General features: G+C 35.9%; 1 pseudogene; it reads right to left on the bottom strand.

The window, feature by feature from the left end:
• On the bottom strand, positions 1 to 22,293 carry LOC129520455 (BTB/POZ domain-containing protein 10-like; annotated as a pseudogene).
• Positions 22,294 to 26,052: the final 3,759 nt, after the last annotated feature.

A 26,052-nucleotide genomic window follows, 5' to 3' on the forward strand; every position in this document is an offset into this window, starting at 1 on the left:
TGCAATATCCTAAACATGGTCATGTGCATCTCACGATGAAAAGAGTGGCCTTGCAGTGCAGAATGAGGAGAGTGCAGCGTCACCGTGACGAGTAGCATGCTATGGTTTCAAGGAACATCAGCATCACAGCATCGGATTCTGTGCATCAGGATCGAGGTCGTTGTTGCCAGAAGGGGGATGGATGGGGAGGATATCCAGCTCATCCACCTGCGGAGTTGGGTGCAGGACCACCAGCTGGTCCTGGGGAATGTCTGCAGCAGCTGCTGCAAGATTGGTGATAGATTTACTCTTCACACATTGAAAGTCTACATGCCGACTCTTTCCTTCTTCCTTCTCCCAAGACATTCGAATAAAGGGTCTTTGGACATAGTTGTAAATCACTTCTGGGCGGCCTCCAGGCCTTTTCTTTACTTTTTCTTTGTAGGTAGGATAACCTGGAGGACAGAAAAGTTTTAAAAACTGAGGTGCACACATACACAAGCATGCACACACTTCTCACCCAAACTTCCCACCCAAGTGGGAGAAGTCCCATAAACAACTCACCCAAGTTAGCCTAAAGAAGGCTTTTCTGCTGTAGTTCCTGACAAACAGAAATTAAGACAAAGAAAGGAAATCAATAATCCATCTCTGTCACCAGTTCAACAGCCAGAAACCGGAATCCTACTGATGCAATTCACACAAGCTTCCACCATCCTCTCAGCCGCTCAACATACCAACCCAGTAAAATATTCAAGTAAAAGCATGGAGGGGGATAAGTCCTGAACAGAATGGTTCATAGTCTCGTGCATTGGACTCTACCTGTATACCCTTAATATCCCTGAACCCTCCCCTTCACGGGATCATCTCGCCTCAAGGGCTGCAATTTGTTGCCACATTAGCCTTCTAATTTCCTTAAACCTAAATCTCATCTTTATATTGCTTTGGGTTTTTTTTTCCTTTTTTTTTGTTGTTAACATATAAAGAGCTATAGAGTTCTCCAGCTTCACTAGTTCTAGGTATACTTTTGCACCTAGATCAACAAAGCCAATATTTTAAGCCCCATGTCATTTTAACACTACTCCCAACAACCAAGCAGTTCATCCAGAGTGGCAATTCAAAGGAGCTTCCCCTGATTAATTATACCTTCCTCTTCTTGGATAATTACTGAAAAGTAACAATTAGTGAAGACAATGCTAATATGGGAAAAGTTTCAGTCATTTACCAGTAAGGCAATTTCTCCAGACATAACTGCTTAAAACTATTATTAGAAGTCCCTTCCCTCCTTCCTACTTGCAAGAATTGCTAGTTTAGACCAGGGATTGGCAAACATTTTCTTTAAAGGGCCAGATAGTAAATATTTCAAGTTTATTTCAGCTTCTCTTGCAACTACTCAACTATGCCACTGTAAAGTAAAATCAGCCACAGAAAAATGTAAATGAATGAGCATGTCCATGTTTCAATAAAACTCTGGGCAATGGAGGGGATAAGAGGCAATGGGCTAGATTTGGCTCATGGGCCACAGACTATAGGAGAATCAGAAAAAAACTAGAAAGACCTCACACATCAGGGACTCAATTACTGCATAAAGGAAGTACGTTGGCATCACTGGTGGCTAGTATATTTAGCTACATATGTAAGTAATATGGCTCAGGTGAGGGGGCTCGGGCAAGCAGAGCTAAAAATCTTCTAAAGACTCTTTGTAGAATGTCTTTTTTGTTTCGTACTTCCAGTCAATTACCAGGGCAACACTTGAGTTCAGAAAGGTCTCCAGCTCTATTCCCTTGTCCTTGATTTCTCTTGGACTATTAGTCTTTAAAATTCCCATCTCATCATAGTCCAATTTGTCCTCCACAGAGAATCCTCACTCTGATACAAGTATAATCCTATTACATCCTTGCTTAAAAACTACCAACTACCAAAAAATTTCCTCTTGCTTCAAGGGAAAGTCCAAAGTCCTTCACATAGTATATAAGGCTTTTTTTTTTTTTTTTTTTTTTTACAAGCAGGCTCCAACCTACTTGTCACCGGGCTTCAGCTCAAATATCTCTGCCTGAGAGAAGCCTTCCTCATCCTCCCAATCTATAGTAGCTTCCAGGTGTCTTCTCTCTAGCTCTGAAATCAAACAGCTAAATCCCACTACTTACAAAATGACAGAAGACAATGGTGAAGCTAAAGTGTCAGCAATTCCACGATGTTCTTAAGCCCAAAGTCTCCTCCCCTTCCTGCAAAATCCTATTTCTGGTCATTCTTTCTCCTATGTCTCAGCAGTCCATTACTGCGATCTCCAACAGCTCAGCTGGTCATTGATCAACACCATGATCTTCATGATCAGCATCACAAACATATACTGAGAAATTACTATGTGCCAGGCTCTGTTTTAAGTTTTTCATTCTGTCATCATAACAACCCTATAAAGTACTTTAATGCTCCCATTTTAGATGAGGAAACTGAGGCACAGAGAAGTTAAGTGCCCTGGCCAAGGTCATACAACTATTAAGTCATAGGATTTGAACACAAGTAATGTGGCTCCAGAACCTTTAATCTTTACACTATGCCACATTATGCCGAGGGGGGATATTTTGTTCTTAGTAAAAGGGCACTTTAAAAGAAGTATCTGACATGGCATCTGGAAAAATCCATTTAAATCATAAAGTAAAAAAAAAAAAACTAAAAATGTTTGCATTTAACAAGATGAAATAAGTTTGAAATCTGTATTTAATGTGAAAATAAGTTAACTATTATCATATCTTAAGAACCAGGAAGCTACTAACATGTTTTTACATGCATTTTCAGATAGTAGTTTTAAGTTCTGTTGAGCTTTGAAGAACACCAATGATCTCTGATGGGCACAAGGCTTTGCCCATCTTTTGGAAAGGTATACACATGTACCAGGCAAGAATGCATAGGGATGATGAAATATGGCAGAAAAGACAAACTCACTTTTTCTTACTATTAGGGAATCTTATGGAATAAATAATAATCTTTAATGGCTTTCTATCTTTTCAGATAAAGGAAGCTCATTTTTGTTATTTTTGTGTACTGCATGAGCATTCAATCATCATTTGAGTTTTTCTCAAAGTATGTATTTCTCAAGCTATATTCTAAATGGGATTCAATTTTAACCTTGTTTTTTTTTTAAAGAAAATAGAAAATAATGAAAATGTCTTACCTTCTATTCCCAATCTAATCTTCTTAAGACCTCTATCCTTCAAAACTGATTTGGCCACATCTCTGTTTTCAATGTACTTGAAAAATCTATATAATTTTGTGCTATAAATAACTGGAAACAAAAAGACAAAAATACTTTCTTATTAAAATCAAAGTACTTAGAGATGAACTTAAAATTATCTTGATCATCAAAGGGGCCTGACAACTCTAAAAGCCCAAATAATGGATGCAGTGATGCGAAAAGGATGACTAGCCAACATGACAGGATAATTCAGTACAGTTAATGTATAAGCAAATGTCTACTTAAGTTGAAACAAAAAAAAAAAAAAGCTTTAATAACCAATCAGGTAACCCAATCCATAGGAAGAATGTCCTTCTGAAAGATATATCATATACAAACTTATTGCAATAGAATCTGCCCCACTTTCTTCAAATAAGAGAACCAAAAGATGGTAATATCACATCGTTATCGAGCAGGCAAAGTAAAGGACTTTGCTATGATGCCTACAAGGCCTCGTCTGGAAGAGAAAAAACTGCCTTGTCACAGAGTACAAAATGGATACATCTTATATTTCATGGATTGAGCAACTATTAATAATTCCCCCAAAAGGCAAAGACCCTCCCCACAAACTGTTTTCAATTCAGGCAAACAGCCCCATTTAATACTGATGTTAAAAATGGCAGATTCGAGCATGTTCTGCCCAGGTTAGTCTGTTTAGAGCAAACTGGCTTTGTAAAGGACAGACATTCCACTGACATGTTGAGTCTTCCAAATGTGCTGGGAACTTCAGGGAGTTAGACTGATGGACCTTCCTCGCCTTCTCTCTTTCAGGTGGAGTTATCTCCCTTAAAAGGTGAACTGCAAAGGTTTTTTCAAAAAAGAAAAACACACTCACAAACCAAACATGCTGGTTTAAGAGCCAATAAAAGGAAAATACGTATACAGATGCTACTCATGGGATAAATTTGTGATTTACATCCTTAAGATTACTGATATTTTTAAGATAAAGATTTGCTGACATCTCAGAATGGATGGTGTCATAAAGCCACAGGTAGGAAGATCAGACTGTAGAGGCTGTGTCTCCTCAAATGAATCTTCTTTAGGTTGAAACATCTTGGCACAAAATGAAATATATTTAGACAAATTATGTAAAAATGTTTTCAGTCCTTTTTAAGCTTCAAAGCTTAAGATGAAAAACAAGAAAACAAAGAACACTGACACGGAAAATGGAACAACTGAAAAGGAAAAGCTGGGTCTACCAGAATTCCTCTATCGCTATAATTTCTGTGTTCTACAGCAGGCTCTACTCTCCTGGAGGTCAAACTTTTTGAAAACTAAAATATAATTTATTTTGGCTTATTCATTCATTTTTCTTAACAGAAAATAATGTATATTTATTTTAATTTTTGTTAGCCTTTCATTTTTCCTGTGTTTTGTTTGACTTTTTATTCCACATATTATGACAGAAACTACTGTCAGCAAAGAAGATAGGAATGAGGAAATACACAAAAATGTCTGTTATTACAACTGTCCAGAGAAGAATCACAACACTCATTAAGTGTATCATGCAAAGGAAACATCTCAATGTAAATTCTAAAAAGTGCTATCATAACTTAGGTTAAAATAATCTTTTCAAAATCTTTAGAAGTCAAAGGAATACCCCTTGGAGTCTGCTTTGTTTTGATTTTAGATAGGGATAAGTAAAATGAAAAAATCAGAGATTAAAGCATTCTGGTAACTTTCTATATTCCTGTTATTTTTTACTTAAGCCCTCATCTTCACCAAGTCAACACAGGCTGGCATACAGAACAAGATGCTGGACTATTTTGCCTAGTTACTCAAATCATTCTTTTAACTCTATCTTCTCAAATCTATAAAACAGCTCAAAAATACTATACAGGGTTCATCAAGAAAAATATAAATTTTCTGACAAAACTCAAAAAATCAAAAGGCTCCAATCAGAAAAAGTTTGAAAGTGTAGTAAGGAAAGTCATCGTTGTTCAAGATAAGCTGTTTTGGTCAGAAATACATATAGTTCCACAAAACGTTCTGAAGGGTCATTATATCCTCCAGGAACACATATGATACTAAAGAGGAACATCTTAGAACATCAAGTCACCCTAGAAATCAATGCATTGAAGCTTCTCATTTTACATACAAAAATAATAATTCATCTTAAAAAAAAAACAGCTGATTTTTTAACAATCTATTTACTCCAGGATCTACTTCCCTAGAAGGCTTCTTTCTAAATGCAAAGAAAAAAAATCTTATCAAGATCCAGATACTCAACAAAGAGCAAACCATTTCTGTGCATGACAGGGGTGGGCATATTTTTTATGTAAAGGGCCAGAGTAAATACTTTTTGGGCTTTGCGAGCCATGCGGTCTCCGTTGCAACTACTCAACTCTGCCATTGTAGCGCAAAAGCAGCCATAGACAATACATAAAAGTTTATTTATAAAAACAGGCAATAGGCTGGATTTTGATCCACAGCTCGTAGTTTACTGACTCCTGGCGTAGGTAAGAGTTCAATGTACTTTATAAAAACTGTCCTTTGATCGGTATTAGATAAAGAATCTGTGATGATTTAAGAGAGAAAACATGCCACAGTACTTACTTTGTGAATACTCTTCTCCAATCTGTGGGGGATACTCTTCATCCCAATCAACCACATCATCATCTGTAAGCACTACTATGTGGCATTCTCGTTCCCCACTCTGGGCACTAGCTACCATGAGAGGCAGGATCATTTCTTCCAGATAAAATTCAAACTGTCTACGAGCACCATCATTTGATAACTCATGCATTAGGGCACCTGAAATGAATCCAACAAAAAATATCTTGATTTTTCTGATGACTGATGAGTAAAAGAGCAGAAGCAACACACACACAAAATATTAAAATTAGTTCACCATCTACTCTGCAGCCCTACAGACAAAATACAGTGGTTATTCTATAGTCAACAAAACTTTTCCTAGGAAGAGATTTTACAGAAACGAATCTTATAGAAAGAAGGGCAAATTAAAAGCATCTAACATAAGCTCCTTCATTTTATACTTTAGGAAGTGACCTACCTAAGGTTACAAAATTAATTTGCAAAATCAGAATTGAGTCCCCACCCCCAATTTAGCCCAGGGTAGTGTTTTTATTATTTCATGTTGTCTTCCATCAATATATGCAATTATATCTTAAAAGTATATCTTAAGGATGTTTTCAGATTGTCCACTGAACTAAAATAGCTCTCATAATTCCTTCTCCTATGTTTTCTTTCTCAAAAAATTATTCACAAACAACATTAATATTTCAGTGTAGAAAAAAGAAGTGAATTGGCTTTGGGATAAGGCAGGCAAAAGGCCAAGCAAAATATAGGATGGTACAGGACTTATGTAGCAGACCTGACCCTAGAATTCAGAGGGGTAAAAGATAATTTCACATCACCCTCCTTAAGTATAAACATAGTGAATAACTTCAATTGCCCAAAAAGAGAGCCACAAAAATCACTTGCACTGATCTAATTTTTTTTCCTATGACAATGGCAATGTCCTATCTCCTAAAGCACTACTAGTTCAGGAACTACGAGGAGAGTTAGAGCAGAAACTAGAACTCAATCTAAGCTATAGTCTCCCAAGGGAGAGTCTTTTCCCCCTAAAACATCACAATTATATAATAATTATTAATAATATATAGTGATATAAGTGATTAAGTAATTAATATATGTTATAATTTCACCATGCCTCTCTCTAGGCTGGCTAATTCCAGTTTTTTAAAAAGATTTTATTTATTCACGCGACACACACAGAGAGATAGGTAGAGACACAAGCAGAGGGAGAAGCAGGCCCCCTGCAGGGAGCCCGATGCGGGACTTGATCCCGGGACCCCAGGATCATGCCCTGAGCTGAAGGCAGACTGTTCAACCACTGAGCCACCCAGGCGTTCCTAATTCCCATTGATTTCTTTTTAATTTCATTTATTGCCAAACTCCTAGATATATCAACATAGTCTTTTTCCTTTAACTTTTGAACCAATTCCAATCTGGCTTCCATACTCAGTATTCCTCAAAACTTCTCTCAATATAGCCTCCTTTATCAGATTGTTAAAAATAATGAGTATGTTTTGATCCTGTTCTTATCTGACCTCCTGGCTGAATCTCTCACAGGGACCACCACCTTCTTCTTAAAACCCTCTCTTCCTTAAGAATCTCTGATGCCACTATCCCTAGTTTTCTTTCTCCTCTGGATGTTCTTCTTCAATCATCTTTGCCAAATTTTTCTCCTCTAGCTGTTCATTAAATATTCATGTTTCTCAAGACAATTTTTCCTTCTCTTACCTTATGCTGATAATTCCCAAATTTATTCTAATTCTTGTCTTCTATATTCTAGATGCCTTATATTCAACTGCCTTCTGGAAGTCTCCATTGGGATGCTACATCACAGGCACCTTCAAACTCAATATACTAAAAGTTGATTTAATCATATGTGCCTTTCCCTGCAGTGTATCCCAAATCAGTAAATGGCATCATCATCATCATTCATTTCTCAGAATCATCTTAGAAAAGTACAAGGCATATAGTAGGAACTTAAATATTTGTAGAATAAATAAAAGTGAATCCTCGATTCCTCTTTCATCTTTTAATTCAATCATTCCCCCAGCCCTATCAAGTCCACCTCTTAAATGCATCTTGAATTGTGTCATTTTCTTCTCTGGGAGATGCTATCCAAAGATAACTGCAAAATCTCTTATACCATATGCTTTTCTACAATGGGACCTTGACATCTCCTCCCTGGAGATGGAGTCTAATTCCTCTTCCTTTAACCTAAGATGGTCATACTGACATGCTTGTAACCAGGGCAGCATGGCAGAGGTGAGAATGCATGTTTTGCCTTGGTCCTGGGTAACATTCTCTCTCCAAGTGCTTACCTGCTGAACTCAGTCTCCAGACTTAGAGAAGCCCAAGATGCACACAGAGGCCACATGTAGGTTCTCTGTTTGACAGTCCTAGCTGAACTCAGCCCTTAAATCATCCCAGTGAAAGCAGAAGACATATGAGTAAAGAATCCTACAGCTTTCTGCATCATCTCAACTCTTCAATTATTCATGAGATCTCAGATATTTGAAGCAGACACAAGCCACCTCTGCTATACCTTGTCTGAATTCTTGACCCACAGAATAAAAATACTTCATGCTAAGTTTGGAATGCTTTATTACACAGCAATACTTAACTAGAACACATTCCATCCCCAAAGCCCCCAAGTCCAAGTCATCCTTAATTCTCACCCAAACTACTATAAAACCTAATTACATTCCCCCAGCATTTACTTTTGCCCCTGTGTAATTCATCTTCCCCACAGCAGCCAAATCATACAACTCCACTAGTTTAACTCTCTCAAGGCTTATACTATCCAAATCCTCAACTTGGTCCATAAAGACTTGTTACATGAAAAGGGAGATTATAGATCAATGTGTAGAGTCCCCTAAAAATATTTTCTTTAAATACTACACATAAATACATATCCTACATAAATCCTATATATGTATATATGTATGTGGGGGGGTGTATATCCTGCATATAAATTTACTCTGGCCCATATTTCTCTCCTGAACTTTAAACTTGTATACCCAATGCCACACTAACCATTTCCACTTGGATTTCTAGTAAGTATTTCAAACTTAACATGTCCCAAATCAAGCTTCTAAATTTCTGCTCCCCGTCAAGTCTCCCCCATCTCACTTAATGGAAAGTTCACATTTCCATTTAATTAAGTCCTCTTCTCTTTCCCCATCCCATAATTCAATCAACAAGCAAATCCTGACAACTCTACTATCAATATATCCAGAATTTGATCACCTCCCAGTGCTTCTCCTCTGATTTAAGCTACCACTCTATCTCACTTGAATTATGGCAATAGCTTCCTAATTATCTCTTTGCTTTTAGCTTAATCCCCTCACTGCAATCCAGTTCTAATACAATAGCCAAGAGTAATTCTTTTATTTTTCTTAGTTTTAAGATTTCATTCATTTACTCATGAGAGATACACAGAGAGAGATGCAGAGACACAAACAGAGGGAGAAGCAGATGCCATGCAGGGAGCCTGATGTGGGACTTGATCCCTGGACCCCAGGATCATGACCTGAGCTGAAGGCAGACACTCAACCTGAGGCCCCAGGTGCCCCAGAGTAATTCTTTTAAAACATAGTCAGATCAGGACTACAGCACTGCACAACTCCATACTGAATTCTGTGTGAACAGAATTCAACCTGGCAATCTCACAGATCACATCACTCCTCTGTTCAAAACCCTCCAATGGCTTCCCATGTCATTTAGAGTGAAAGCCAAGATAAAGGTCTTACATGACTTAGATCCCTTTCTACCCTCATCTCCTACTGAGGACACTCAAATTTACTTCACTCCAACTCTTTGCTGCTCTCAGACATGCCAGGCAAGCTACCCCAAACCTTATACTCATTGTTAACCTCTGCTTGAAATTAAATTTTCCTCTCCAGTTAAGGCTTCTCTGGCTACTCTATGTCCTTTCCTTATGTCCCCCCACTCTTCAGCACTGATTACTGACATACCATATGTTATTTGTTAACCTGGTTTGTCCATCTTCCCCAAAAGAGTGTAAGTTCCATTAGAACACTAAGTTTTGCCTGGTTTGTTCATGTGTATCCCCAGAACTGGAGCAGACTGGTAGAGAATTAAGTCATCAGATATTTATTCAGTTAATAAATTTTGTTTTCTCCCTACTTCTCTGGCCTTATTTCTCATCATTCACACTCCTCCCTCCACTCTAGCCATACTTCCCTTCTTTCAGTTCCTTAAGCATGTCATATTCCAACCTGACAGCCTCAGCAAATACCTTTGCTGCTGCCTGGTAAGGTCAGTGTCTTATCCCCCTTGCTATTGCTCTAGGTCTCAGCTTTAATGTCACTTGGATAATGATTTTCCACAGCCCCTTTACCATACACTTCTAATAGCATCTCCTTTCTTCACTGCATTTTTCATTACTTGTCGAATGCCTATCTTCCCCACTAGACTGCAGACACCATAAAGGCAGGGATAAGGTCTAATTCATTACTATATTTACTATATGCATGGAACTAACAAAAAGTCTGAATAAGAGAGGGGAATTATAAGTTAAATAGGAAACTAGAAACACATAGCTGATATTAAGAATTAGAGATAAAATAATTGAAATCCACAGTGTATAGGTAGTGTCTGAAGCCACAATGATGAATGCCATCACTTAGAGTAAATGTATAGATTCTGTGAGAGAGAGTGGGTAGCTTAAGACAGAATACTTAGGACATTCAAGAAATCAAGGATCAGGGAGCAAGTGAGAGAAAGATAAAGCCTAAAAGAAGAATGTCAAAAAGCCAAAAGAAGAATCAAGAAGAAAGAAGTGACTTCACAGTGACACCTAAAGAAAATGCCTTTAAAGACAAGGATCCCAGAATTACCAATAAATTTTTAAACATTGTTCAAATATTCTAGCCAACTTACTAAGGCAAAAATATATATGTAAAGTGTTATTTAAAACACAAAGTTGAGGGCAGCCTGGGTGGCTCAGCGGTTTAGCACCACCTTCAGTCCAGGGTATGATCCTGGAGACCCGGGATCAAGTCCCACGTCGGGCTCCCTGCATGGAGCCTGCTACTCCCTCTCCCTGTGTCTCTGCCTCTCTCTCTGTCTCTCTCTGTCTCTCATGAATAAATAAAATAAAAATCTAAAAAAAAACAAAAAACACAAAGTTGAAAAGGTATAGATAGTTCCTATCCTCCACTTCAAACTGGTTTGATGCTACAAACTAAAAAATAGAGCAAGAGAGAGTGAGAGAGAGAACACACAAGTGACTCCTGTTATTTCAGTGTCTCTACATTTCAGTGACTTCACAGGCAGGATCTGCCTCTGATCACCCTTTCTCAATAGCTTGGAAACCATTAAACAAGTTGTTACTAAAGGGTATTTAGTAATACAGCTATTCACTTTGAAATATTACAAAATAGCATGTATAATATGATATTTGAATATTTTTAAAATTTACATTTCCTAATATTGCTCTTTTAAAAAAAAACAAACTCTTATTTAATACTATGTGTCAAGCACTATTCGTTTAATCTCCACAACAACCCTGTGAAATAAGTATTATTGTCTCCATTTTAAAGATGAGGGAATTAGGGTAGCCCTGGTGGCGCAGCGGTTTAGCACCACCTGCAGCCCGGGGTGTGATCCTGGAGACCGGGGATCAAGTCCCACATCGGGCTTCCTGCATGGAGCCTGCTTCTCCTTCTGTGTCTCTGCCTCTCTCTCGCTCTCTCTGAATGAATAAATAAATAAATCTTTTTAAAAAAATAAACGTACTAAGTCTTTAAAAAAAAGATGAGGGAATTAAAACAAGGTTTTAAGTAACATGCCCAAGAAACAAACCCATGACTCTATCCAGTAAACATTCAGTACTTGTATGATTTCAGGTTAAGGTATAGACACAGACATCTTGTGTAATGTGCCATTCCAATACTCAGTAAAGGCACGTATTAGCAGGTAAACAATTCAGTTTTGGATCCAGGTCTACACCCACAGTATCCTTTTAATTTTTTTGTTTTAAAGATTTTATTTATTTATCCATGAGAGACACAGAGAGAGGCAGAGACTGAGGCAGAGGGAGAAGCAGGCTCCCTGTGGAGAGCCTGATGTGGGACTCAATCCCCAGACTCCGGGATCACACCCTGAGCCAAAGGCAGACAGACGCTCAACCGCTGGGCCACCCAAGCATCCCTCCTTTAATGTTTTTACAAGGCCATTTTGTCTTCTCAAATTCTATGTAGTTTTGTTTTTAATAAAGTCTATGAGAATCTCTGTATTTTTAAAAATATGTATTACAAGTATTCTAGAAACATTTACAAGTAATTATTTAAAAGCCAAAAGTCTAGAAAAACATTATACATACTTTACATAAAGACTCTCACCTTTAGTTCCATAACAAGTAAATGAGACTTACTAATAATGACAAGGTCTATGTCCAAAGGATTACAAAACCAAATCCACATCATTTTTTTTACCTGATAGTCCCCAAAATAGAATATCTAATTATATGAAATGAAACTAAAATGGTCCCCAAGAATTAAAAAAAAACCCACAAAACTTGAACTCAAGGATCTACAATCAGAATAATTAATGCTCATGGTTTAATAAAGATATTTTTTAAGATGTGAAAAAACAAACTTTGTTCAAGTTTACTTATGTATGTTCTATTTGACTTTAAACTTTTAAATATCATTTATAGATACTCAGAGGTGGAGCAGCCACTTTATCCCACCTATATTGATATCTTTATGAAGACTTTATGGAATGTTTAGCAACAATAAAGTGGTACTTAAGGGAAGACTTAATAAGACTACACATTTTTTTCTTTTTTTTTAAATTTTTATTTACTTATGATAGTCACAGAGAGAGAGAGAGAGAGAGAGAGGCAGAGACACATGCGGAGGGAGAAGCAGACTCCATGCACCGGGAGCCCGACGTGGGATTCGATCCCGGGTCTCCAGGATCGCGCCCCGGGCCAAAGGCAGGCGCCAAACCTCTGCGCCACCCAGGGATCCCAAGACTACACATTTTAGCTCTTAAATAAACATGAAGAAAACAGCTCTATTTAAGTATACAGTAGGTGCCTTAAATTTTTAAATAAAATTTCCCATTCGTAAGGCACCTGGATGGCTCAGATAGTTAAGCATCTGCCTTTGGCTTAGGTCATGGTCATGAGGTCCTGGGTTGAGCCCTGTATCAGGTTCCCTACTAAGGAGCTTCTTCTCCTTCTCCTGCTCCCTTGCTTGTGCTAATAAATAAAATTGTTTTAAAAAATAATTAAAAATTTCCCATTAACAGTTTCTAACAAACTAATCTCTGAGAAGGCATGCCAAGCTACTGTTGAGTTGAGGTTAATAAAGTAAAGTAACTGTAAGCCCATGATTAACAAAAGGCTATTACCACGCGTAGAAAGCTTTTAAAATGACTTCTCACCACATATAGGAAAAAATATAAGAACATGGGTTTGGGTTAAAAAACTTCTATGATGTGGCCCACCTCTTTATTCTCATGTCCTTATGTCCTGCTCTGCTCAGGACAGTCTCTGCTCCAACTAGGTTCTTTCTAAAGTATATTTTTTGCATCTTTATTCCAAAAATCTCAGCTGTTAGAATCACCTCATTACTCTACTCTTTCTAAATCACTATTTATTCTTTACTACCTGCCTCCTCTGAACCTTCCCCAATCCCTCTAGCCTACAATGACCTCTCCTGAACTTCTCCAACTACTTACCATCCAAGTTAACTTTTGAAATTCTCTTATTCTGACTTCTGTGTATAATCATCTTTCTTTCCTCAGGCATGGCAAAATGGTGAGAGGGATGGGTGATGAGGAACAGGTTGGTGAGGGAGAAAACATTGATCAAAAAGTTAGGATTTCCAAAGTTCTAGACTCTGCTCTGAGGCTGTTTGAGGTTCTTAAACAAAGTCACTTAACCCTTTGTACAAATAAGGATTAGATGTTCAATCTAAGATCTTTAATGACAAATGCTGTTTTTGAGAATTATTTGTATCTTCCATAGTGGCTTTGGATATCACTTCTTACATCATAAAGTATAAGAAGAAATATACAAATTTTTTTGGTTGATGTGATCTCAGAAGTGAAACGCCAATAACCATTCTTGACCAAAACCATGGCTTCCCAATGCTGGAAGATAAAGATTCAAACAAAGTGACAGAGGAACGCGGTCAAGGAGGAAAATCTGGGAGAATCCTATCAAAAAATACCATACATACATATATCAAACAATTTTTTTTAATTTTGGAAATACATTTGCACATGGAACTTATAAAAATCATCTGTAGAGGGACCCCCTGGGTGGCTCAGCAGTTGAGCATCTATGTTCAGCCTCAAGGTTGGTGCATCCCGGGGTCCTCAGATGGAGTCCCACATCGGGCTCTCCCTGCAGGGAGTCTGCTTCTCCCCTCTGCCTATGTCTCTGCCATCGCTGGTTGTCTCTCAAGAGTAAACAAAATCTTAAAAAAAGGATCTCTGTAGACCTTCCACAAACGCAGTCTCACAATGCTTTATAATTCAACTTAAATATTGAATGTCTACATAAATATCAGTCCTTTCATGCTTTTCATTCCAATATAATGTAACTCTACAAAGCCACTCATACCAAAACGTCCATACTTACTGAGATCTCTACATTTAATAGTACTCAATATTCAAAGAGAATAACAAAGTGTAGTCGCATGCTTCTCTCAATTCAGGAATAGATATGCCGATCAAGGACAATGGATTATTCCTGTTTTGTATGTAATCCTATAAAGAAAGGGAAAAAATGCTGTAAGTCTAGAGCATAAGGTGGCCAAAACCTTACTATTAAGGTTACGCCTGGTAGCATTTTCCAAAAACAGATGGAGCTCTGAGATTTCAGAACTGTGGACTTCTAAAGTTAGATGAGACCATCAGTTCACACACTAACCACTTTTTCATTTTACTAATAAGAACAACTTTGGGCTCAAATAGGTTCACTGACTTACCCACGCTCATATAATTACGTTAATAGACAGAGGAAAGATTAGAACCCAGATCTTCTCATTACTGATATATTTCTTCTATCATGCCTATTCATAATGTATTTTTCCTTCTAGTCTACAAAGTTATTTTTCCTATATAACTTACCATCAAACTTTTAAACTTTTTTCAAGGTGCCTGGGTGGCTCAGTTTGTTTAAGTGTATTGCCTTTGATTCTGGTCCATGATCCCAGGGTCCCTGGGATGGAAGTCCCATACTGGGCTCCTTGCCTTCAGCTGTGGAGTCTGCTTCACCCTTCTCCCTCTCCTTATCCTGCCTGCACGCTCCCTGTGGCTGTCAAATAAACAAAATCGTTAAAAACAAAAAACCAAACATTCTTAAGCAAGTTAAGTAATACATACTAAGGTACCTTAAATCATTAACCTCAAGAATTAAGGAAAAATTTATGGTTTCTTGGTAAAAGAACTTCAAAGTCATATCCAATCCATTAAAATATGCAAACAGAACACACAATCAGATATTCTTCTATCCAAATAGTATTCTTTTGGTGTATCCCATATTATGCACAATTAATAGTGCTTATTTCCAAAATCTACTTGAAAAAATTATTAAGGGCTAGCCTGAAAAATTACAGCTGGGGTCACAAATTTTTTTTTTTTACTTGTCAACTCCATTGGGTTGATTAAATGAAGTATGGCTAGCTGAAAACCACTCCTTCCCTCTCCTCACAAAATAAGATCTGCCTCAAGCTTCTTGATGTTCAGAGCCAGCAGAACACAATAAATTTGCTATGCCCAATAGAAGCAAGACATCTATCAGAACTTTCCACGTACTAACAACCCAATCAAGATCAACTTCTATTCCTATTCGTGTACCTCAGGATCCTACCCCCCTCCCCGCTCTTCCTCAAATTATTTTCAGGAATAATTTTAAACAATATTTTCAGACAGTGGCATAAAATGTCACACACTATAATCAATCTTTGTCACCTGGATTTGAAATTACAAGTAGGAACTTCGATAATTACTCAATCCAAATATTCCTCAAAATAAAAAGGTTTTAAATAAACCTCAAAAAAGGTTTAGAAAGAATGCTAACAAATACAGTTTCAGAAGATGACTTTTAAATGTTAACTGTCCACATTGCAGGTAGTGTCAATAAAATATTAGAGTTTTTGAAAGTAACCACCATTTAGTTCTCAGCAAAAAAGAATCAACTTATTTAAGAGAACTAGGGAAGGAAGAGTAACACGACTCTCCAGAACTATACCCTAAATCCTTTGAAAGAACTGCCTATTTATGCCTAAGAGATGAATCATCCCCCAACCTATATTTGTACTTATGTACACAAAATAAAAATGAATAAAATGGTAATTAAAAACAATATTCTGCATAGAGATATTCAAACAGAATTCTGCTTTCAATCAACTACCTACTGATAAGGGGCTCTAAGATAAGTCAATGCAGGTAAGAAATAAGCACTCAACCAGAATAGCATTGAAACACGGTGGATCCAATTCCCTCTGCCACTATCCTACTCTCCCTTCTCATTGGGATGCGTAAAGTATGTTCTCATGCCAGATCCAAACATCCTATTAATTAAGTAAGACAATTCAGAAATATAACAGGATACTTCCTTGAAGTGAAAACTTATCTCATGGACAAAAGTAAAAAGTGAATTACAATATATCAGAAAAATAGATTTAAAATAATCTTATCAGCAATTAATCAGCAAATGTAATAATGAAGGAAATTAAAGATACTTCTTTCTAATGGGAGGGACACAGGAATATAGATTCCCTACAAGCAAACAAACATCAGCTAATAGAAAAATTCAGAATCTAAAGAAACGTTTTTAGTCTTTTTTTTAATTTACCCGTTTTCATTCAGAAAGACACATAGAGAGGAGGTAGACACAGGCTGAGGAGAAGCAGACTCCATGCGGGAGCCTGGATGTGGGACTTTATCCCAGGATCACCTGCCCTGGGTGGAAGGCAACACCAACTGCGAGAACCACCCAGGAAGGCATCCCTTAGCCCTTTCTTCTCAGGGAGGGGGAATGGGAATCAAACAATCCAGGGAAAATGAGATTTTTATTCTAATCTTAATAGAAAGAAAAAATGAAAAAAGGGAAGCATTTAACTGTGCCTCTCCTTAAAACTGCTGCCAATTCACTGCAAAGGTTAATCTATAGAGCAGCACACACAGTAAAGGAGTGTGTATCATTTAGATAGGCAGATTAGGATTATTTCATTTGTCACAATTTAAACTATTAAGTGGGACGCCTGGGTGGCTCAGTGATCCGGGGTCCTGGATTGAGTCCCACATTTGGGCTCCCTGTGGGGAGCCTACTTCTCTCTCTGCTGTGTCTCTGACTCTCTGTTGTCTCTCATGAATAAATTTTTTAAAAAAAATATCTTTAAAAATAAACATAAGTGTAAGAAACAAGCACTCAAATTCTTACACCTGCATCCCTAAAACTGAAAAATAAGCAATCAAAATGCTTAAGTAAAGATAATGAGGAAGTTTTAAAGAGATGAATCAAAAGTTTAAACAAATGAGTAACAGTCTTTAATATTAATTTTTACATAAGAAAAAACAGATTTTGGCACCTGGGTACTTAGTCAGTTTTAAGCACTGTCTTTCCCTCAGTCATGATCCCAGGGTCCTGGATCGAGCATCACATAAGGCTCCTCTGTTCACCAGGAACAATCTGCTTCTTCTCCCTCTCCATCTGATGCTCTCCCTGCATTTCTATAATAAAATCCTTAAAAAAAAGAAAAGAAAGAAAAGAAAAAAGAAAGAAAGACAGAAAGAAAGAAAAAGAAAAAGAAGAAAGAAAGAAAGATTTCTATTTTTTTAAGTAAAGTTCTTGGCCCTTTAAATAGTAACCATTTTGAAAAAGAGACAAGTACAGAATAGGTATCTTCAAATCAAAAAGTTTAATGAATTGACTGTTCAAGACAACTTGAAAATTGTGGTTAAAAGCAAGCTGAAATCTCCACAGAATTAAATGATACCATGATTCCTAAGTATTCTACTCAACAATTTCCGCAATTAATGGTTTTTCAAAAAAAATGGTTTATTCTTTGGTGGTAAGCACAGAAATCTATAAACACCAAAGCTTTTTTTTTTATTTCAAAGTTTCCAAAAGTAATATCAACTACTTTTTACAGTTCCCATGAATATTTAATTTTCATCCCCAAGATATGCTTTACTCAACTGGCATGAAAAGATGATTTCACTGATTTAAAAAAAAACAGAGGTTGGGGGGATGACCATTTCTTTCAGGAACCAATATAGTCGTGCAATTTTCTCAAATAACCTGAAATTTTTTGATAAAATACGGAGAATGCTAGGCTTTTCAGATCAAATATGGATAATATACAAACACAATTCTTTTTGGGCTTTGTTTTGTTTTCCTTTAAAGAAAACATAGCCTAACAAATTAAGTAAAAAAATCCAAATTTCAAACATCAACTTTAACTGTGTTTCTTAAATTTAGATAAAAAATTAGAAGTATTTATCATAATTGTCAAGTCCTCCTCCTGACACCTTCCTTCCATCAATAATCTTCATCTGTGCTACTAAAAATACATAAAAGCCATACTACTTGTTTCCTCGATGTAAAGACTAAACAGCTAATGTTCAAAGAATACTTAATCAAAATGTTTTTATGCTGTTTAGTAAGCTTTATTCTGTATGTAGAAATACCTGAGTAATCACAAGTGAACACACAGGCATCCCAAAAAAGTTACACATAATGCAATGTGGGGAAAAAAATCACAATTTGTTTTTACATCCTATAAACCTATCTATTTCATTCTATGCTCAATTTTATCTTAAGAGTGAACCAAAAAAAGATAATTAAACATTGAAAAAAGGTATTTGACCTAGTTCTGACACGCTGAAAATCAGTCTATATGCCTGTATCATTCTTAAAAGACTGCAGCTCCCACGACTAATAAACTTTACATTAACTTTACCTGGATGCCAGCAGAAATTAAATATGACCAAACTCCAACTATCTCTCCTTCATTCTATTAACTACTTGTTAAGAAACATTCCTTTTTAAAGTATCTATGCAAACTAACAACTCTGCTGACTTTTTCAGCTAACCTAACTTTTTTCTTTAAACAATGCTTGCTATAATCGGGTGGTTGAATTTTAGGAGCCCGCCAGTGAAGAAAGCATATATTACTGATTATTCACCTTGTTAGATACAATTTAAGGGTTTCAACTGTGGAATCATTTAGACCCTATCTTCATTAACTAATATATTTGTTTTTCCGCGATACAGCAAATATGGTTAGAAAATAAAACCAAGTTCAAGATCTGGCTCTACCATTTTTGGCTTGTATTAACTTGAGCAATTATATTTAACCTCCAAAGTTCAGTTCACCTGTAATACAGGAATCCAACAATCCAACAAAGAGTTACTCTAAAAACTTCAAATAATGTGCAATGCTCTTAATATATAATGCAAAGAACTGCAATTATACAAACCTGCCCCAACATTGTATTTGGCTGTGCAGTAAAAATGGATGGGTCTACAACGAATCTAGTATTATCCACTCTTAGCGTACTCCGTTCCGCGTTCTTACATTCCGAGCTCCTTCTTTGCATTTCATATACAAACACCATCTCTCCAGATGTCTTACAACTACCATCAGAACTTGACTGACTACTTGTTTTCTGCTGCTGTTCCCATCACTGGCTACTAGGTCACCATATGGAGATGGCCTTTTGAGACGAGGACTGTCTTGGACAAAAAAAGAGAGATGAAAATGTGATCCTTTTCTCGTTCAGAAATTAAGATGTATTAAAGTTATGCAAATTTTTCCTTTTTAAAAAATTTCAAGATCCATATAATAACTTTTTAAAATATCCAGATGTAGAAAAGATGTTTCAAATTATAGCATTTCCTTTTCTGGGTGCCTGAGTCGCTCAGTCAGATTAAGCTCTGCCTTCAGTTCAGGTCATATCTTATAGGGTCCCGGACACAGCCCCAATCCAGGCTCCTCTGCTCAGAAACTCTTCTCCCTCTTCCTCTGCCCTTTCCTCTCCCAAAACCCCTTGTACTCTCTCCCTCTCAAAGAAATAAAAAATAATAAATCACTAAGCACTTCTGCTTTTTGATTTCAAAGTAACATTTTCACACAAACACCATATATAGTTATTTCCCAGGAATAAGACCTAGAAGTCAAAATGTTTTCTAAATTAAATTTTGTAACATTTTAAAGATGGTATAACTACTGCTTAAACAGACTAAATATCAAAATAAATTTTATGTTATTACTCTATTTAAAATATATGAAACCCACGAACAAATAGTCTTACAAGGGATCCCAAATAAACACTGAGTTTAGTAAAAGATTAATAAAAATGCCAACTTTTTAAACTGTTCCCTGACAATACTAGAAGTAATTAGTATACCCTGAAACACAAAAGTACATACTTTGGACTCTCACTAAGTATAATGAGCCATCCCTAAACTAGTAATCATTCTCACAAAGCAAGAACCAAAGGAAGAAAAATGGTCACTAAGGACACCAAGGAATTATTTATTCTTTGAAATGACATTATATTACTTATTTTGAGAGAGAGAGCAAGAGAGAGAGAGAGTACAAGAAAGGGGAGCAAGCAAAGGGAGAGCAGATGCGATGAGGGAGAGGGAGAAGCAGGTTTATTTATTTGAGAGAGGGAAGAAAAGAGAGGAGATAGAGAGAGAGAGAGCAATGCGTGGCAGGAGGAAATAGAGAGGGAGAGGAGAAAGCAAGGCTTCTTGATGGAGCAGAAGACTGGATGTGGGGCTTGATCCAGACCCTGAGATCAGGACCTGAGCTGAAGCCAACACTTAACTGACTGAGCGCACCAGTGCCCCCAAATTATTTTTAATGTCTACAAATAAAACGCGCTTCACAGCTGATGAAAGTACTTGCATTCTTTTCTTCAATCTCACTTTTGTTGGAATACAAGCACTGTCACAAATTCTAGAGGAAGCCTATAATTACATATATCATTTTAATTAGGTAGGAAATATTGGTTAAAATTCAGAAGTAATTTTTTGGCTGTTCCCATATTCTATCACAGGGATATAAAAACTGAGATTCTGTGATAAGTTCCCTTTAGAGCTAGGTAGCTACACTTTAAAATGTGACCTAAAAAATGACCTCTCTCATCAGATTCATCAGCTTCTGCAAATTCCGCCATGACTCAGGCTACTCAGAACAACTCTGTACAGTTACTGATTATATAATTAGGTTGGTCTAATCGCCAGAGATATTCCTGACATACCATCCATTTAATAGCCTTTTTTCCAGAATGCTGTAGCATCCCAAACAAATCTGCTGAATTAATAAAATCCATTTATTATATATTCCATTCTCTTCCCAGGGACTGAAACTTAGCATATAACAAACTGTCAATTCCTATTTGTATCACATGGATTTTTGGCTAATCAGTACTAGTTTGACGTTGAGACTTAAAAAACTGACAACTTACTCTGTATAATACGCCCTAAGAGAATTATTTTGATGTATAACAATCAAAAACAACTTCAAATATAAATATATAAATTTTGCCCCTTCTCCAAGAAGCAAATGAAATTGCAACATGGTCACATTGCTTATGTACCACTGCTTCAGACTGGTACTTTTTCTGTCAAACAATTTACTTTACTTGAAATATATATATGTTCATTTATAATAAATCAGTTGGAAGTGAAGAAAAAGTCCTGAGCTACTTGCCAACAAAACAACATACCTCACAACCCTTCCTTTTTATCTTCTATGTCTTAAATTAAAAATATTGTCATAACCTCAAAATAAATTACATGGTTATGCTAGCTTTCACTTCCTTTTCTAGCACAATTAACCAAGAATTCCGATCAATAGTTTACTACAAATTTTAAAAAATAAACTGCTTATGTATCACATAAGATAAAAATCATTTTGAAGGATTTAGGGGCTACTGAGTGGCTCAGCTGGTGAAGTGTCTGCCTTCTGCTCAGGTCAAGATCCCAGAGTCCCCAGGATGGAGCCCCACACTGGGAACCCTGCTCAGTGGGGAGCCTGCTTCTTCCTCTCCTCTCTCTCTGCCACTCAATGTTCTCTCTCTCAAATAAATATTTTGAGAAATTACAAAATAAAAAATAAAAAGATTTTTAAAAATCTCGTGTCACAGTTTAAAGGCTTCTCAAATTCTTTTATGAAACTGTCCTAGAACCTTAAAAAATTCACTAACTTTCATTTAATAGGTTAATTTTTTATAGCAAGAATGAAGCTAAGCTAAAATAGAAGCAACTGAATAGAAGTAAGAAGTTAATTCTATTCTGAAGTACTAGGCAAAATTCACAGTCATTACTGTTTTCAAAAGGTAATTGCATGCTTTTAAAAACTGTCAGGAAGATTAGCTGATTTTACATACCAACGTGGTGCTGTCGTGTTGGAGAAGTAACATTTCTAATACAAGGAGTGAGCTGAGATTCTGTTCTTTCATGCGAATAAATCTCGTGATCTGTCACTTGACCTTTGTCTGTCTCTTGATCGTTCATGTCCCCCGCTAGCACCATGAAGACTCATTTTGGTGTGGTCAACAATTCCTTTAGCAACACGTGAGGGGTGCTGGTAAGTCAGAAGAGAAAATTAACCATAAAAATAGAACATGAGATCACAAAATCTTTTAAAGAAAAACATAATTACCTATTTTGAAATTTAAGAATCAAATGCTACTTTACAATTCTGAGTAATTACCTTAAACGTGTAGGTTTTACAAATGCTAGAACACAGTATCTTTAAAGATCACCTAATCTAATCTTTTAAGAACGAGAAAAACTAAAGCCACAGAAATGTTAATTAACTGTTTGCATTAGTAGTAGTATGCAGTAGTATAGTAGAGACCACTCAGATCACCTAAATATTTTTTCAAATATTTTGCTCTCTTTGATAAGGGGTACAGGAGGGCGCAGAGAGAAAGAATCATAGAGCTTCCTTCCAGAACTTTAAAAAATACTATGAGGCAAAGTAACTGGTCTCACTTGCCCAAATAAAATAAAGTCTTCATGTATTACTTTAATCAAACTCCATTTTGACTGAACTCCTTTCTCAAATTATTTGTAAAAAAAAAAATATTTTTATGTAAAAGATTTCTCTAAAAAAAAAGCTCTAACTAATCGTGCTGTTTAAAGTTTACAGAATTTAAAATTTTAAAACCCTCTAATATAAATTTGCTACAGAGAAGTGAATAACTGAGAATGATGATAACTATCCTAGTTGAACAGAATTAAGACACAATTGTTTATAAAGACAAATATATATGTACTATAATTTACAGCAAAAAAAAAAAAAACAAAAAAAAAAGATGCAATAGAGAAGCGTCCCTCAGAAAAGGAATTTCTATTCATCATATCAGTAATACCTGTGCATTAGTACGATGCATGGAATTATGTTAGTGAGAAACAAACAAATTCAAGTGTATCCTAAATTTTCCAAATATAAAAATGGCTAAATAAGGTCCTCAAATACATAATACTAATAATAAATGAGCCATAGATTCATAAATGCTTTTAAGATATCTCAGAGTAGGGAAACGCCTCCTGGTGGTGCATCCATTTGGCGCCCTGCCCCTTTGGGGGCCCAGGGCTCGATCCTGGATACCTAGGGATCGAATCGCCAACATCGGGCTCCAGGGGTGCATTGACCTGCTTTTCTCCCCCTGCTTGTTGTCACTGCCTCTCCTCTCATCGTCTCATGTGACTATCCTAAATTTAAAAAAAAAAAAAAAAAAAAAAAAGATCTCAGAGAAGACGACATCACTGAAGACCCTCTCGAATTAATCAATGATGAAACCAAAGAGCTTGCCCAAACAGATAAGGTATTTAATAATCAAAATACATTGCATGTAGGAAAACGGACAGGAAACAAAAAAATGAGAGTGCCAGACGCTCAAGACCTAATACATTGGAAAATTTAACCATCTTATAGCATATACCATGGTGCATTGTTTGGAAAATACTGAAGTAGTTTTTTATAATAGAAACCAAAGAAACCTCAAGGCTTTAGAAAAAATACAAAATACATATTGACTTTATACATAATTTTTCAACAAGTTTGAATATTACGTAACATTTGGAACCTTAGAGTTTTTTACCCTCATCTGGAAAAAAAGGTTCCATTTACTTTGTAAGGTTCATTATGAGGATTAAAAAAAAACCAAGATGAATGCTAAAATCCGACAAAGTTACCACGCAGTACAAGATCACCCGACTAAATTCCTAGTTTTTAATTAGTTATGACAGATAACATATTGTAAAGTTCAAATTAGAATCACTAGCACAGAGTCACGACAGTATTTAGTGGATATGCTAATAACACTGTAGGCTAAAAGACCCCACCTGATTCATCCAACAATTCTTTCCATTGCCCCCTCCAATCACTGAAACCCACACTAGTTAAAAAATTAAAATCTTCTTGATTCAATTTATTTTTAAATAAAAATTTCCATAGTGCTCTTCTGTGTCAATTTCCGTCTTTTGCTTAATTATCTACAAATTCTTTGTTATTTCTAAATGTAATCCTATCATTATGAAAAAATCATTCCATCCCCTCATTTATTCAATAAATGGGACTTTACAAAGGTAAAAAGATAAGCTAACTTAGTATTTAACCCTGAGTTACTTCAGAGATATATAAAGGACAAAAATAGGCTAACTTTGTATTTAACCCGTATGAGTTACTACTTCCAAGAGCAACTTAAAGGCAACTATTAAAAAACAAAAAAAAACCTTTATCCCTATTTAGTCATTGTTTCCCGTGAACCTACAGAGAAAAAAAAATTTACTCGCCACCTTCTCTTCTAATGAAAAAGATCTGAACAGTATTACACACAATCCTTGGAAAAAAAACACAATTTTTTTTTTTTTTTTTTTTTTTTTTTTTTTTTTTTTTTTTTTTTTTTTTTTTTTTTTTTTTTTTTTTTTTTTTTTTTTTTTTTTTTTTTTTTTTTTTTTTTTTTTTTTTTTTTTTTTTTTATTTTGTTATTTTTTTTTTTTATTTTTTTTTTTTTTTTTTTTTTTTTTTTTTTTTTTTTTTTTTTTTATTTTTTTTTTTTCTTCAAATAGAAAAGATCCTTACTCCATTTATGGTTAAAAATTAAAATTTCATCAGAACGAAGAAAACAACAGAATTTCTGTTTTTGTGTCCTAAAAGTAGGGAAAAGAAGGCAATCTACACCAATAGAAAAAGGAATACATTATATAATTTGGAAAAACATAACTCTCTCCAATTATTCTAAAGCTCTAAAAGTTTTAAATGAGGCTTAAATCTGAGTCTGTTAATCTAATGGACAAGGTATAAACACAACTACAAAACAAAAACAACTAAAGACATATGCAAGACAAATGTTCGTGGATTTGAGTAAGGACCAAGGAGACTGATTAATTGAAATATTGTTTTTCCCAACTGGACATTTTAATGAACTGAAACATTAAATACTTCCAAATTCCAAAAAAAAACCACGCATTCAAATCCATTCATAATCTCCTCTTTCTGCTAACAATATTAGCTTCAGATCTAAACTGTTTACAGATTTTTTTTATTTTTTTTTTATTTTTTTTTTGTTCTTTTAACTAAATAAATGCATTCTTCCATTCTTTCTTCTTTTCATTCCCAACATGGGGAATACAACGTTTGAAACAGACTCTTCAAAATCAGAAATGTCATGGAATCAATTACGTCCTACTTTTAATATTTAATTTAAATAATTTTAAGATCAGAAAAGTAATCTAAGGGCAAAATAATTATGTGTACAAAGGAAAATGAGGACAAGCACGTTTCAGTGGAGGTAATCTGCTTCATTTTAAAAAGAGATTGGGATATCCATGAACTGAATGACAGGTACCGGAGATGACGAATTACATCCAGCAGCCCCCGACATCTAATCGAGTCCCAAGAAAGAGTAAAACAAGGACTGAATTTTCTATTCCTACTCTGGAAAACAAACAAACAAACAAACAAACACAGCAAAATACATAAATCAGCTTTTTGCAGCCAGACACAGTAAGAAAGAGAGTGAACCTAAAAGATGAAAACAAATGAGAGTGGAAAAAATCCTACCAATTGCTCCAAATTACTATCCTTAAAGAGTTTTTTACCTCCCAAGTAAACAGGGAGGGTGAAAAAACACAAGCAGAGAAAAACCTAGTAGACTCAGGTAAGGATACGGAACTCAAGAAGCGCTCCTTGTGAACATAGAGTGGCTAGAGTTCTTAAGAAGGAGGTACACTAGAGAGGGGAGCAGCAGAACCAAAGAGTAAATCCTCGAGAGATCAGCAGTCTTTGTGG

The sequence above is a fragment of the Nyctereutes procyonoides genome, unplaced genomic scaffold, assembly GCF_905146905.1.
Source record: "Nyctereutes procyonoides isolate TBG_1078 unplaced genomic scaffold, NYPRO_anot_genome, whole genome shotgun sequence".
NCBI classification, from domain to species: domain Eukaryota; kingdom Metazoa; phylum Chordata; class Mammalia; order Carnivora; family Canidae; genus Nyctereutes; species Nyctereutes procyonoides.